This window comes from Dendrobates tinctorius, unplaced genomic scaffold (assembly GCF_039654945.1).
Source record: "Dendrobates tinctorius isolate UK_male_01 unplaced genomic scaffold, ASM3965494v1 ptg000028l, whole genome shotgun sequence".
NCBI classification, from domain to species: Eukaryota; Metazoa; Chordata; class Amphibia; order Anura; family Dendrobatidae; genus Dendrobates; species Dendrobates tinctorius.
Genome location: NW_027361696.1, coordinates 54,399,934 through 54,413,550, shown reverse-complemented (window position 1 = coordinate 54,413,550; position 13,617 = coordinate 54,399,934). Strand labels below are relative to the sequence as shown.

Genomic DNA, 13,617 nt, shown 5'->3' with positions numbered 1-13,617 from the left:
TGCTATCCTCCCTCCTATTCCCATCTCTCGCCCCCTCTCTACAGCCGCGGATACGATGATGTGATGCCCTGCATATCAACCTGCTATTAACTTAGTATGAAAACTGTAAAATTGTACCTAAAGATGGATGTCAAGATGTAGCAGCCTACAGCATGGCTCCTGTAGTGAGCAGCGGCGGAAGCTATCTAGAAACCATCAAAAAGCAGATACTTTCCTTGATGATCTCTAAAGTGTACCGTATATAAACTTATGAGACAATTTTGCCACGTATACACTATGTAGAATTAATCTGCATTAAAAGTGAATTATCTTTGTCATTACAACAGTGTGTATTATACTTCAGAGCTGAATTCATAGTGTAGCAGCCTTCAGAGCTGAAATCTCCTAATCTTCTAAAAACTGTTAGGTATTCACAAAAAGCTTGATGTGGGCATTTGCATTTCAAAGTGTTATTCTTAATCTGAGTACTGTCCATTATGATGATAAAAATGTCCCAGCTCTGAGCTCTGCATCACTCCTCTCTCTAAAGTCACAGCAGCCCGACACACTTTGCTGCAGTCATGCTATAGGGTCATTTAAACACAAATCAGCCAGTGGGACGCCGCCTGAGTATTCAGGAATTTGCCAGTCCTGCAGCTACTTTACTTATCCATTCACCAAGACTCATGTCTGCTTCATCTGGGCCATCACTACAAAAAATGCCACTGTTCCAATTCTGCTCCCTTAGAACTTCACTATAACAACTCTTCTGTTCCAGCTCTGCTACATTAGGACTCCACTATAACAACTCTGCTGTTCAAGCTGCGCTACATTAGGACACCACTATAATAACTCTGCTGTTCCAGCTCTGCTACATTATGGCTCCACTATAACAACTCTGCGGTTCCAGCTTTGCTACATTAGGACTCCACTATAACAACTCTGCTGTTCAAGCTGCGTTACATTAGGACACCACTATAATAACTCTGCTGTTCCAGCTCTGCTACATTATGACTCCACTATAACAACTCTTCTGTTCCAGCTCTGCTACATTAGGACTCCACTATAACAACTCTGCTGTTTAAGCTGCGCTACATTAGGATACCACTATAACAACTCTGCTGTTCCAGCTCTGCTACATTATGGCTCCACTATAACAACTCTGCTGTTCCAGCTTTGCTACATTAAAACCCACTATAAGTTCCAGCTCTGCTACATTAGGACACCACTATAACCACTCTGCAGTTCCAGCCCTGCTACATTAGGACTCCACTACAGCAACTCTGCTGTTCCAGCTCTGGAACATTAGGACTCCACTATAAGAAGTCTGCTTTTCCAGCCCTACTACATTAAAACCCACTATAAGTTCCAGCTCTGCTACATTAGGACACTATTTTAACCACACTGTGGTTCCAGCTCTGCTACATTAGAACGCCACTAGAACAACTCTGCTGTTCCAGCTTTGCTACATTAGGACACCTCTATAACCACTCTGCTTTTCCAGCTCTGTTACATTAGGACTCCATCATAACAACTCTGCTGTTCCAGTTCTATTATATTAGGACACCACTATAACAAATCTGCTGTTCCAGCTCTGCTACATTAAAACCTACTATAAGTCCAGCTCTACTACATTAAGACTCCACTATAACAACTCTGCTGTTCCAGCTCTGCTACATTAGGCTCCATTATAACAGCTCTGCTGTTCAAGCTCTGCTACATTAAAACCCACTATAAGTTCCAGCTCGTCTACAATAGGACACCACAATAACCACTCTGCAGTTCCAGCTCTACTACATTAGGACACCACTATAACAACTCTGCTGCAATAAGGCTCCACTATAACAACTCTGCTGTTCCAGCTTTGCTACATAGGACATCACTATAAGATCTATGCTGTTCTAGCTCTGCTACTTTAGGCTCCACTATAACAACTCTGCTTTTCCAGCTCTGCTACATTAAGATTCCACTATAACAACTCTGCTGTTCCGGCCCTGCTACATTAAAACCCACTATAAGTTCCAGCTCTGCTACATTTACACTCCACTATAACAACTCTGCTGTTCCAGGTCTGATACATTAGGACACCACTAAAAGATCTCTGCTGTTCCAGCTCTGCTACATTAGGCTCCACTATAACAACTCTGCTGTTACAGCTCTGCTACATTAAAACCCTTTATAAGTTCAAGCTCTGCTACATTAGGATTTCACTATAACAACTCTGCTGCTTCAGCTCTGCTACATTAAGACTCCACTATAACAACTCTGCTGTTCCAGCTCTGCTACATTAGGACACCACTATAAGAGCTCTCATGTTCAAGCTCTGCTACATTAAGACTCCACTATAACAACTGTTTCAGCCTGGCGATATTAAAGCTCACTATAAGTTCCAACTCTGCTACATTAGGACACTAATTTAACCACTCTGTGGTTCCACCTTTGCTACATTAGGACTCCACTATAACAACTCTGCTGTTCCATATCTGCTACATTAGGACACCTCTATAATCACTCTGCTTTTCCAGCTCTGCTACATTACGACTCCACCATAACAACTCTGCTGTTCCCGCTCTGTTACTTTAGGACACCATTATAACAACTCTGCTGCATTACAACCTACCATAAGTTCGAGATCTGCTACATTAAGACTCCACTATAACAACTCTCCTGTTCCAGCTTTGCTACATTAGGACATCATTATAAGATCTCTGCTGTTCAAGCTCTGCTACATTAAGACTCCATTATAATAACTCTGCTGTTCCAGCTCTGCTACATAAAAACCCACTATAACTTTCAGCTCTGCTACATTAGGACACCACTATAACAACTATGCTGTTCCAGCTCTGCTAAATTAAAACTCACTATAAGATCTATGCTTTTCCAGCTCTGCTACATTAAGATTCCACTATAACAACTCTGCTGTTCCAGCCCTGCTACATTAAAACCCACTATAAGTTCCAGTTCTGCTACATTTACACTCCACTATAACAACTCTGCTGTTCTAGGTCTGATACATTAGGACACCACTATAAGATCTCTGCTGTTCCAGCTCTGCTACATAAAAACCCACTATAAGTTCCAGCTTTGCTCCATTAGGACACCACTATAACCACTTTGAGGTTCCAGCTCTGCTACATTGGGACTCCACTAAAACAACTCTGCTGTTCCAGCTCTGCTACATTAAAACTCACTATAAGTTCCAGCTCTGCTACATTACAACAAAACTATAATCACTATGCGGTTCCAGCTCTGTTACATTAGGACACCACTATAACAACTCTGCTGTTCAAGCTGCACTACATTAGGACAGCACTATAACAACTCTGCTGTTCCAGCTCTGCTACATTATGGCTCCACTATAACAACTCTGCGGTTCCAGCTTTGCTACATTAAAACCCAATATAAGTTCCAGCTCTGCTACATTAGGACACCACTATAACCACTCTGCAGTTCCAGCTCTGCTACATTACGACTCCACTATAACAACTTTGCTGTTCTAGCTCTGCTACATTAGGGCATCACTACAGCAACTCTGCTGTTCCAGCTCTGCTACATTAGGACACCTCTATAACCACTCTGCTTTTCCAGCTTTGTTACATTAGGACTCCACTATAACAAATCTGCTGTTCCAGCTCTGCGACATTAAAACCCACTATAAGTCCAACTCTGCTACATTAAGACTCCACAACAACAACTCTGCTATTCCAGCACTGCTACATTAGGACACCACTATAACAAATCTGCTGTTCCAGCTCTGCTACATTAAAACCCATTATAAGTCCAGCTCTGCTATATTAAGACTCCACTATAACAACTCTGCTGTTCCAGCTCTGCTACACTAGGACTCCACTATAACAACTCTGCTGTTCCAGCTCTGCTACATTAAAATCCACTACAATTTCCAGCTCTGCCACATTAGGACACTACTTTATCCACTCTGTGCTTCCAGCTCTGCTACAATAGAACTCCACTAAAACAACTCTGCTGTTCCAGCTCTGTTACATTAGGACACCACTAAAACAACTCTGCTGTTCCAGCCCTGCTACATTAAAACCCAGTATAAGTTCCAGCTATGCTACATTAGGACACTACTTAAACCACTATGCAGTTCCAGCACTGCTACATTGGGACTCCACTATAACAACTCTGTTGTGCCAGCTCTGCTACACTAGGACTCCACTATAACAACCCTGCTGTTCCAGTTCTGCTACATTAGGACTCAGCTATAACAACTCTGCTGTTCCAGCTCTGCTATATTAGGACACCAATATAACAACTCTGCTGTTCCTGGTCTTCTATAATAAAACCCACTTTAAGTTCCTGCTTTGCTATATTAGAACACCACTATAAACATTATGCAATTCCAGCTCTGCTACATTAGGACTCCACTTTAACAACTCTGCTGTTCCAGCTCTGTTACATTAGGACTGCACTATAACAACTCTGCTGTTCCAGCCCTGCTACATTAAAACCCACTATAAGTTCCAGCTATGCTACATTAGGACACTATTTAAACCACTATGCGGTTCCAGCTCTTCTACATTAGGACTCCACTATAACAACTCTGCTGTTCCAGCTTTGTTACATTAGGACAACACTATAACAACTCTGCTATTCCAGCTCTTCTATATTAAAACCCACTTTAAGTTCCAGCTCTGCTACATTAGGATACCACTATAACCACTATGCAGTTCCAGCTCTGCTACATTAAGACTCCACTATAACAACTCTGCTGTTCCAGCTCTGCTACATTAGGACACCACTATAACAACTCAGCTGTTTCCGCTCTGCTACATTAGGACTGACACTATAACAACTCTGCTGTTCCAGCCCTGCTACGTTAAAACTCACTATATGTTCCAGCTCGGCTACATTAGGACACCACTATAACCACTATGCAGTTCCAGCTCTGTTACATTAGGACTCCACTATAACAACTCTGCTGTTCCAGCTGTTACAACAGGACACCACTATAACAACTCTGCTGTTCCAGCTTTGTTACATTAGGACAACACTATAACAACTCTGCTATTCCAGCTCTTCTATATTAAAACCCACTTTAAGTTCCAGCTCTGCTACATTAGGATACCACTATAACCACTATGCAGTTCCAGCTCTGCTACATTAAGACTCCACTATAACAACTCTGCTGTTCCAGCTCTGCTACATTAGGACACCACTATAACAACTCAGCTGTTTCCGCTCTGCTACATTAGGACTGACACTATAACAACTCTGCTGTTCCAGCCCTGCTACGTTAAAACTCACTATATGTTCCAGCTCGGCTACATTAGGACACCACTATAACAACTTTGCTGTTCCAGCTCTGCTACATTGGGACTCCACTATAACAACTCTGCTGTTCCAGCTCTGCTACATTAGGACTCCAATATAACAACTATGCTGTTCCATGTCTTCCACAATAAAACCCACTTTAAGTTCCAGCTTTGCTATATTAGAACAGCACTATAACCACTATGCAGTTCCAGCTCTGCTACATTAGAACTGCACTATAACAAATCTGCTGTTCCAGCCCTGCTACATTAAAACCCACCATAAGTTCCAGCTATGCTACATTAGGACACTATTTAAACCACTATGCGGTTCCAGCTCTGCTACATTAGAACTGCACTATAACAACTCTGCTGTTCCAGCCCTGCTACATTAAAATCCACTATAAGTTCCAGCTATGCTACATTAGGACACTATTTAAACCACTATGCGGTTCCAGCTCTGCTACATTAGGACTCCACTATAACAACTCTGCTGTTCCAGCTCTTCTATATTAAAACCCACTTTAAGTTCCAGCTCTGCTACATTAGGATACCACTATAACCACTATGCATTTCCAGCTCTGCTACATTAAGACTGCACTATAACAACTCTGCTGTTCCAGCTCTGCTACATTAGGACACCACTATAACAACTCTGCTGTTTCAGCTCTGCTACATTAAAACCTAATATAAGTTCCAGCTATGCTACATTAGGACGCTATTTAAACCACTCTGCGGTTCCAGCTCTGCTACATTAGGACTCCACTATAACAACTCTGCTGTTTCAGCTCTGCTACATTAGGACTGACACTATAACAACTCTGCTGTTCCAGCCCTGCTACATTAAAACTCACTATATGTTCCAGCTCTGCTACATTAGGACACCACTATAACCACTCTACAGTTCCAGCTCTGCTACATTAGGACTCCACTATAACAACTTTGCTGTTCTAGCTCTGCTACATTAGGGCATCACTACAGCAATTCTGCTGTTCCAGCTCTGCTACATTAGGACTCCACTATAAGAAGTCTGCTGTTCCAGCCCTACTACCACTACAGCAATTCTGCTGTTCCAGCTCTGCTACATTAGGACTCCACTATAAGAAGTCTGCTGTTCCAGCCCTACTACATTAAAACCCACTATAAGTTCCAGCTCTGCTACATTAGGACACTAACCATTCTGTGGATACAGCTCTGCTACATTAGGACTCCACTATAACAAATCTGCTGTTCCAGCTCTGCTACATTAAAACCCACTATAATTTCCAGCTCTGCTACATTAGGACACTACTTTATCCACTCTGTGGTTCCAGCTCTGCTACATTAGGACTCCACTATAACAACTCTGCTGTTCCAGCCCTGCTACATTAAAACCCACTATAAGTTCCAGCTATGCTACATTAGGACACTACTTAAACCACTATGTGGTTCCAGCTCTGCTATATTGGGACTCCATTATAACAACTCTGCTGTGCCAGCTCTGCTACACTAGGACTCCACTATAACAACTCTGCGGTTCCAGTTCTGCTATATTAGGACTCAGCTATAACAACTCTGCTGTTCCAGCTCTGCTACATTATGGCTCCACTATAACAACTCTGCTGTTCCAGCTTTGCTACATTAGGACTCCACTATAACAACTCTGCTGTTCCAGCTCTGCTACATTATGGCTCCACTATAACAACTCGTCTGTTCCAGCTCTGCTACATTAGGACTCCACTATAACAACTCTGCTGTTCAAGCTGTGCTACATTAGGACACCACTATAACAACTCTGCTGTTCAAGCTGTGCTACATTAGGACACCACTATAACAACTCTGCGGTTCCAGCTTTGCTACAGTAAAACCCACTATAAGTTCCAGCTCTGCTACATTAGGACACTATTTTAACCACTCTGTGGTTCCAGCTCTGCTACATTAGAACTCCACTAGAACAACTCTGCTGTTCCAGCTTTGCTGCATTAGGACACCTCTATAACCACTCTGCTTTTCCAGCTCTGTTACATTAGGACACCACTATAACAAATCTGCTGTTCCAGCTCTGCTACATTAAAACCTACAATAAGTCCAGCTCTACCACATTAAGACTCCATTATAACAACTCTGCTGTTCCAGCTTTGCTACATTAGGCTCCATTATAACAACTCTGCTGTTCCAGCTCTGCTACATTAAAACCCACTATAAGTTCCAGCTCGTCTACAATAGGACTCCACTATAACCACTCCGCAGTTCCAGCTCTACTACATTAGGACACCACTATAACAATTCTGCTGTTCCAGCTCTGCTACATTAAGGCTCCACTATAACAACTCTGCTGTTCCAGCTTTGCTACATTGGACATCACTATAAGATCTATGCTGTTCTAGCTCTGCTACATTAGGCTCCACTATAACAACTCTGCTTTTCCAGCTCTGCTACATTAAGATTCCACTATAACAACTCTGCTGTTCCGGCCCTGCTACATTAAAACCCACTATAAGCTCCAGCTCTGCTACATTTACACTCCACTATAACAACTCTGCTGTTCCAGGTCTGATACATTAGGACACCACTAAAAGATCTCTGCTGTTACAGCCCTGCTACATTAAAACCCACTATAAGTTCCAGCTCTGCTACATTTACACTCCACTATAACAACTCTGCTTTTCCAGCTCTGCTACATTAGGCTCCACTATAACAACCTGCTGTTACAGCTCTGCTACATTAAAACCCACTATAAGTTCCAGCTCTGCTATATTTACACTCCACTATAACAACTCTGCTGTTCCAGCTCTGCTACATTAGGCTCCACTATAACAACTCTGCTGTTACAGCTCTGCTACATTAAAACCCTCTATAAGTTCAAGCTCTGCTACATTAGGATTTCGCTATAACAACTCTGCTGTTCCAGCTCTGCTACATTAGGACACCACTATAACCACTCTGCTGCTCCAGCTCTGCTACATTAAGACTCCACTATAACAACTCTGCTGTTCCAGCTCTGCTACATTAGGACACCACTATAAGATCTCTCATGTTCAAGCTCTGCTACATTAAGACTCCACTATAACAACTCTGCTGTTCCAGCCTGGCGATATTAAAACCCACTATAAGTTCCAACTCTGCTACATAAGGACACTACTTTAACCACTCTGTGGTTCCACCTTTGCTACATTTGGACTCCACTATAACAACTCTGCTGTTCCATATCTGCTACATTAGGACACCTCTATAATCACTCTGCTTTTCCAGCTCTGCTACATTACGACTCCACCATAACAACTCTGCTGTTCCAGCTCTGTTACTTTAGGACACCATTATAACAACTCTGCTGCATTACAACCTACTATAAGTTCCAGGTCTGCTACATTAAGACTCCACTATAACAACTCTCCTGTTCCAGCTTTGCTACATTAGGACATCACTATAAGATCTTTGCTGTTCAAGCTCTACTACATTAAGACTCCATTATAATAACTCTGCTGTTCCAGCTCTGCTATATAAAAACCCACTATAACTTTCAGATTTACTCTATTAGGACACCACTATAACCACTCTGAGGTTCCAGCTCTGCTACATTAGGACACCACTATAACAACTCTGCTAAATTAAAACTCACTATAAGATCTATGCTGTTCTAGCTCTGCTACATTAGGCTCCACTATAACAACTCTGCTGTTCCAGCCCTGCTACATTAAAACCCACTATAAGTTCCAGTCCTGCTACATTTCCACTCCAATATAACAACTCTGCTGTTCTAGGTCTGATACATTAGGACACCACTATAAGATCTCTGCTGTTCCAGCTCTGCTACATTAGGCTCCACTATAACAACTCTGCTGTTCCAGCTCTTCTACATTAAAACCTACTATAAATTCAATCTCTGCTGCATTAGGATTTCACTATAACAACTCTGCTGTTCCAGCTCTGCTACATTAGGACACCACTATAGCCACTCTGCTGCTCCAGCTCTGCTACATTAGGACTCCACTATAACAACTCTGCTGTTCCAGATCTGCTACATTAGGTCGCCACTATAAGATCTCTGCTTTTCAAGCCCTGCTACATTAAGACTCCACTATAACAACTCTGCTGTTCCAGCCTGGCGATATTAAAACCCACTATAAATTCCAAGTCTCCTACATTAGGACACTACTTTAACCACTCTGTGGTTCCACCTTTGCTACATTAGGACTCCACTATAACAACTCTGCTGTTCCATATCTGCTACATTAGGACACCTGTATAATCACTCTGCTTTTCCAGCTCTGCTACATAACGACTCCACCACAACAACTCTGCTGTTCCAGCTGTTACTTTAGGACACCACTATAACAACTCTGCTGTATTACAACCTACTATAAGTTCCAGATCTGCTACATTAAGACTCCTCTATAACAACTCTCCTGTTCCAACCCTGCTACATTAGGACACCACTATAAGATCTCTGCTGTTCAAGCTCTGCTACATTACGACTGCATTATAATAACTCTGCTGTTCCAGCTCTGCTACATAAAAACCCACTAAAAGTTCCAGCTTTGCTCCATTAGGACACCACTATAACCACTCTGAAGTTCCAGCTCTGCTACATTAGGACTCCACTATAACAACTCTGCTGTTCCAGCTCTGGTACATTATGGCTCCACTATAACAACTCTGCGGTTCCAGCTTTGCTACATTAAAACCCACTATAAGTTCCAGCTCTGCTAAATTAGGACACCACTATAACCACTCTGCAGTTCCAGCTCTGCTACATTAGGACTCCACTACAGCTGTTCCAGCTCTGGAACATTAGGACTCCACTATAAGAAGTCTGCTTTTCCAGCCCTACTACATTAAAACCCACTATAAGTTCCAGCTCTGCTATATTAGGACACTATTTTAACCACTCTGTGGTTCCAGCTCTGCTACATTAGGACTCCACTAGAACAACTCTGCTGTTCCAGGTTTGCTACAACAGGACACCTCTATAACCACTCTGCTTTTCCAGCTCTGTTACATTAGGACACCATCATAACAACTCTGCTGTTCCAGTTCTGTTACATTAGGACACCACTATAACAAATCTGCTGTTCCAGCTCTGCTACATTAAAACCTACTATAAGTCCAGCTCTACTACATTAAGACTCAACTATAACAACTTTGCTGTTCCAGCTCTGCTACATTAGGCTCCATTATAACAACTCTGCTGTTCCAGCTCTGCTACATTAAAACCTACTATAAGTTCCAGCTCGTCTACATTAGGACACCACTATAACCACTCGGCAGGTCCAGCTCTGCTACATTAGGACTCCACTATAACAACTCTGCTGTTCCAGCTCTGCTACATGAAAACTCACGATAAGTTCAAGCTCTGCTACATTAGAACACCACTATAACCACTATGCGGTTCCAGCTCTGTTACATTAGGACACCACTATAACAACTCTGCTGTTCCAGCTCTGGTACATTATGGCTCCACTATAACAACTCTGCGGTTCCAGCTTTGCAACATTAAAACCCACTATAAGTTCCAGCTCTACTACATTAGGACACCACTATAACAACTCTGCGGTTGCATATCTGCTACATTAGGACACCTCTATAATCACTCTGCTTTTCCAGCTCTGCTACATTACGACTCCACCATAACAACTCTCCTGTTCCAGCCCTGATACATTAGGACACAACTATAAGATCTCTGTTGTTCAAGCTCTGCTACATTAAGACTCCATTATAATAACTCTGCTGTTCCAGCTCTGCTACATAAAAACCCACTATAAGTTCCAGCTTTGTTCCATTAGGACACAACTATAACCACTATGCAGTTCCAGCTCTGTTACATTAGGATACAACTATAACAACTCTGCTGTTCCAGCTCTGCTACATTAAAACTCACTATAGGTTCCAGCTCTGCTACATTACAACACCACTATAACCACTATGCAGTTCCAGCTCTGTTACATTAGGATACAACTATAACAACTCTGCTGTTCCAGCTCTTCTACATTAGGACTCCACTATAACAACTCTGCTGTTCCAGCTCTGCTACATTATGGCTCCACTATAACAACTCTGCTGTTCCAGATCTGCTACATTAGGTCGCCACTATAAGATCTCTGCTTTTCAAGCCCTGCTACATTAAGACTCCACTATAACAACTCTGCTGTTCCAGCCTGGCGATATTAAAACCCACTATAAATTCCAAGTCTCCTACATTAGGACACTACTTTAACCACTCTGTGGTTCCACCTTTGCTACATTAGGACTCCACTATAACAACTCTGCTGTTCCATATCTGCTACATTAGGACACCTGTATAATCACTCTGCTTTTCCAGCTCTGCTACATAACGACTCCGCCATAACAACTCTGCTGTTCCAGCTGTTACTTTAGGACACCACTATAACAACTCTGCTGTATTACAACCTACTATAAGTTCCAGATCTGCTACATTAAGACTCCTCTATAACAACTCTCCTGTTCCAACCCTGCTACATTAGGACACCACTATAAGATCTCTGCTGTTCAAGCTCTGCTACATTACGACTGCATTATAATAACTCTGCTGTTCCAGCTCTGCTACATAAAAACCCACTAAAAGTTCCAGCTTTGCTCCATTAGGACACCACTATAACCACTCTGAGGTTCCAGCTCTGCTACATTAGGACTCCACTATAACAACTCTGCTGTTCCAGCTCTGCTACATGAAAACTCACGATAAGTTCAAGCTCTGCTACATTAGAACACCACTATAACCACTATGCGGTTCCAGCTCTGTTACATTAGGACACCACTATAACAACTCTGCTGTTCCAGCTCTGGTACATTATGGCTCCACTATAACAACTCTGCGGTTCCAGCTTTGCAACATTAAAACCCACTATAAGTTCCAGCTCTACTACATTAGGACACCACTATAACAACTCTGCGGTTGCATATCTGCTACATTAGGACACCTCTATAATCACTCTGCTTTTCCAGCTCTGCTACATTACGACTCCACCATAACAACTCTCCTGTTCCAGCCCTGCTACATTAGGACACAACTATAAGATCTCTGTTGTTCAAGCTCTGCTACATTAAGACTCCATTATAATAACTCTGCTGTTCCAGCTCTGCTACATAAAAACCCACTATAAGTTCCAGCTTTGCTCCATTAGGACACAACTATAACCACTATGCAGTTCCAGCTCTGTTACATTAGGATACAACAATAACAACTCTGCTGTTCCATCTCTGCTACATTAAAACTCACTATAGGTTCCAGCTCTGCTACATTACAACACCACTATAACCACTATGCAGTTCCAGCTCTGTTACATTAGGATACAACTATAACAACTCTGCTGTTCCAGCTCTTCTACATTAGGACTCCACTATAACAACTCTGCTGTTCAAGCTGCACTACACTAGGACTCCACTATAACAACTCTGCTGTTCCAGCTCTGCTACATTATGGCTCCACTATAACAACTCTGCGGTTCCAGCTTTGCTACATTAAAACCCAATATAAGTTCCAGCTCTGCTACATTAGGACACCACTATAACCACTCTGCAGTTCCAGCTCTGCTACATTAGGGCTCCACTATAACGACTTTGCTGTTCTAGCTCTGCTACATTAGGGCATCACTACAGCAACTCTGCTGTTTCAGCTCTGCTACATTAGGACTCCACTATAAGAAGTCTGCTGTTCCAGCCCTACTACATTAAAACCCACTATAAGTTCCAGCTCTGCTACATTAGGACACCTCTATAACCACTCTGCTTTTCCAGCTCTGTTACATTAGGACTCCACTATAACAAATCTGTTGTTCCTGCTCTGCGACATTAAAACCCACTCTAACTCCAGCTCTACTACATTAAGACTCCACTATAACAACTCTGCTGTTCCAGCTTTGCTACATTAGGACACCACTATAACAAATCTGCTCTTCCAGCTCTGCTACATTAAAACCCACCATAAGTCCAGCTCTGCTACATTAAGACTCCACTATAACAACTCTGCTGTTCCAGCTCTGCTACACTAGGACTCCACTATAACAACTCTGCTGTTCCAGCTCTGTTACATTAAAATCCACTATAATTTCCAGCTCTGCTACATTAGGACACTACTTTATCCACTCTGTGGTTCCAGCTCTGCTACATTAGGACTCCACTATAACAACTCTGCTGTTCCAGCTCTGTTACATTAGGACACCACTATAACAACTCTGGTGTTCCAGCCCTGCTACATTGCTACATTAAAACCCACTATAAGTTCCAGCTATGCTACATTAGGACACTATTTAAACCACTATGCGGTTCCAGCACTGCTACGTTGGGACTCCACTATAACAACTCTGTAGTTCCAGTTCTGCTATATTAAGACTCCAATATAACAACTCTGCTGTTCCAGGTCTTCTAC

At 42.4% G+C, this 13,617-nt stretch overlaps 1 protein-coding gene across 3 annotated transcripts in view; it reads right to left on the bottom strand.

Moving 5' to 3' along the window:
* GRIK5 (glutamate ionotropic receptor kainate type subunit 5) overlaps positions 1–13,617 on the bottom strand; it is a 446,124-nt gene that overhangs the window by 87,633 nt on the left and 344,874 nt on the right. The window lies entirely within an intron of this gene.